Source organism: Limulus polyphemus, unplaced genomic scaffold (genome assembly GCF_000517525.1).
Source record: "Limulus polyphemus unplaced genomic scaffold, Limulus_polyphemus-2.1.2 Scaffold863, whole genome shotgun sequence".
Classification (NCBI taxonomy): Eukaryota; Metazoa; Arthropoda; class Merostomata; order Xiphosura; family Limulidae; genus Limulus; species Limulus polyphemus.
In genome coordinates this window covers 197,361-200,654 of record NW_013666473.1, presented here as the reverse complement: position 1 = coordinate 200,654, position 3,294 = coordinate 197,361, and the positions used below count along the sequence as shown (strand labels likewise).

The following is a 3,294-nucleotide window of genomic DNA, read 5'->3' as shown; positions in this document are numbered from 1 at the left end:
ATATAATGTACACTTTTCACGTCCTACAACATAACATTTTCTTCTTAAAACATATGGACAATTTTAAGCAAAATACCATTTAATCAGTATGTATCTCAAAATCGAATTAATAAATCAATTCTTGTGTCTTTGATAATGCCCACTACTTACTCTGAATACTCCAGATTTCATCTTGCACATCAACTAATGTTTTATTTTCATCACCTTTATTCAGCTTTTCCCTTCTTAATAAGTGTGAAGAAATAGAAAACAGCTTCATTAGCCAAATCAACTTAAGTTATATTGTTAATCATAAATACATTTATAAATTATTTTATTGCATTTTAATTATAATGTAACAAATTACCTTAATTTTGTATTTTGCCTAATGATTCTGCTTTGTAAGGCTTAACAATATTTCACAAGTACAACTATGGCACTTTAATACTACATTGTCCCCTGTTCTTGTAAACACTCAAAGGCCAAGTAATTTACAAGTTATTCAAACAAACAATTACACAATCACTATTAGAGTATCTGGTCACATATGATAAGTTGGTAACATATGTTTTTCAAGTTCATTCTTTCAAGTACAAAGTATTTTATTTACTTAAAACAAGAATATATATCTTTAGGATACTAAATAATTGTTTATAATCAGCATATTCCATAACCAGGGCACAACCTATATGGTAATTTAGACAATAATTTGTTGCATCTGAAGTTGAATATACTTCATGTATAGGAACATCTACACAATAACTAATACTTTCTTTTCCACTGGGGTATTTTTCTTTCAATACATTTCCTTCTCCTTTGAGTAAATAACCTTCAAAAAGTTATTGCATCTCTACCTTTGTACCCATTTGTATGCAACCCATTAATAGCTAGTGATATCTGACCACTGAATATGTTGTCTGAAATTTTTGTATTTCTTTTGCTTGAAAAAAACAGTTTTATTTATAATCCATGCAACAATGATATCTCATTGGTCCATACTGCAACATCTGATGAGGGAAGTATATCACGTAATGCATTTTTAAAATAAAGGATTTCCTGCGGGAGGGGCATTGCTAAGCACAAGGCCAGTTTCTCCAGATGTATTTCACAGTGCTCTGAATCTATTATCTTACATAAACTATAACATATTACATTGCAATTATGTTTTAATCATTTTGAGTAGTTGCTAGTTCTTGAGCCCCAAGCCTAGAATGTTTTGGGTAGCTAGCAATGCCCCTAACCCACAGTATAGTTTTTGAATTCCTTCAAGTACAGACATATAAATTAATTATTCAGAAATTTGCTTTTGAACAATATGAGGTTGTTCAAAGTAAAATTCACACAAGCTGAAAAAGTTAACAATGTGGATTATTTTCAGGAATTACAGCCCCAGCTGACACAAATAAAGTATGTATCAGCATCAATGTGGCTGCAGATGTCAGCTTTATTGTTCTGTATTATATATATTTTTTTAGTTTCCCTGGTTTGCTGGTAGAATGAAGGTAGATGTAAGGAAATGATGAAAGACTGGTACTGAACTACTCTAAAGATAACAATTTCTATTGAAATATACAATACTGTAGGAAAATAGTAATTTATTGAGGAACAACAGCAGAAAAACATGCACCAGACCTTCAACTAAACCATCACATAAAGGTAAAGCTTTTACTTTCACCAAACTCCTGCAATTGGTAATGCTGCACATTGTGATTCATTAAATTTGTGTTTCCTTAGATAATGAAGAGAGAATTTCACAACAACATGTGAGTGTGTTATTACTCCATGTAAATTCTTAACCTAGGAAGTAAAGTAAAACACTGCTTCGCCTTTCTATACAAGTAAGGCAAAAGTAAGAACAAAAGCCACACATCCCTTTAAACCCACCAAGCCAATGAGCAGCTAAGGTGTTTGTTGGTACAATAACAAGTGCACTAGGGTGGTCATTATTTGCAGGTAAAATATTAGGTTGCAAATTCTAAAGCTCTCATTCCCTAATTTTGTTCCAATTTAAGAAAAAACATTAAGTGTCAAATTTCATCCATTTTAGACTATATTTAGTGGTTACTCAGTGAGATTGAAGTTCTAGACTGCAGTGGTTTGGTATTGTATGAACTATGTGATATAGAAACATATTTATTATATATTATAAATGATTTATTTCATATATATTTTTATTTCATTGCCTGTATAATAGTATAATTATATGATTTTGGTGTGGTTCATCACTTTTGCATTGTTATTGTTTCATTTTTGATCATGTACAGCTTGAAGGAAGAATTGTTTCTGTTCTTTCTTTGTTATGATGATATTATACTCTTCAGTAAGGGCCACAAACCTTTCAGTATTTTCATTTACGTTCAAGCTTTGAATTGTCTGTAGCACCTCCCTGAATTCTCAAGACTCAGAATTATAATCCAGATGGAATTTTGAGTCACCGGAAGAAGTCTGTTATGTTCTTTGTGATGACATCTTCAATTGACATGTCTTCAGACTTCCTGATATTCAGCTGGATGCACTTTGGAGGTTCGTCCATATGCCTTCCTTCTCATTTAATGCCTTTACCATTGCTCCTTCTGTCTGTGTGGTTACAGCAGAGTCAAAGAATGCCAAATCAACCAGTTCCTCATTGAGATACAATGGATGTCCAGCAAATTTTTGACAGGCAGATTCTGAAAGAGCAGAATTCTTATATTTAACAAAATATTGTAGGAAGTTAAAATCAATGCAAGGAGCAGAAATGGCATTAGGGGTGGTGAACCATGCCCTAAGATAGACTCAAGCAACAAAGATACAAATGTCATGAAGTCCTCTTTCCTCATGGTCAGTGAGCTTAAACTGTCCATAAGCATCCAGATCTTTAGGACATATAATGCCTTGACCATCCCATGTGTATTATGCAGTGTTCCAGGTGATGTAAATCATATTCCTGGAGGAGTGATGCCACCAAGAAAGGTTATGGCTAGTTCAAGAAGCTCTTAATAATTGTGTCTAGGTTGGCTGATCTGAAATTGTCTAGTAGTAAACTCAGTAACACTGGCATTAATTTCGTCAGTGGCTTCTGCAACTTCAGCTACAGTTTCACAACTGGACTGATCCAATTATTCCCAATATTGCTAAAATCGATTGAAATATCTGATCGGGAAGAAAGCCCCATACAGTCTTTGAAAACACATGCCAGAAAACGTTGTAAGATATGATTCTGACATGCCAAATACAGAAGATTCTTGTTTAATCTCTGTTCTAACAGCACACATGCTCCATTTCTATGAACAATGTTGCTTACTGTTGTGTCAAAGCAAACTGCCTTTACACGAT

General features: G+C 33.3%; 1 long non-coding RNA gene across 3 annotated transcripts in view; it reads right to left on the bottom strand.

Moving 5' to 3' along the window:
* LOC111086120 overlaps nucleotides 1-3,294 on the bottom strand; it is a 32,308-nt gene that overhangs the window by 13,324 nt on the left and 15,690 nt on the right. For 2 of the 3 annotated variants that reach the window (XR_002610886.1, XR_002610888.1), the window contains exon 2: nucleotides 151-224. The exons of the other annotated variant lie outside the window; for it this stretch is intronic. This is a non-coding gene — a long non-coding RNA (uncharacterized LOC111086120). The remainder of the gene's footprint in view (nucleotides 1-150; nucleotides 225-3,294) is intronic. 3 annotated transcript variants of the gene reach the window in all.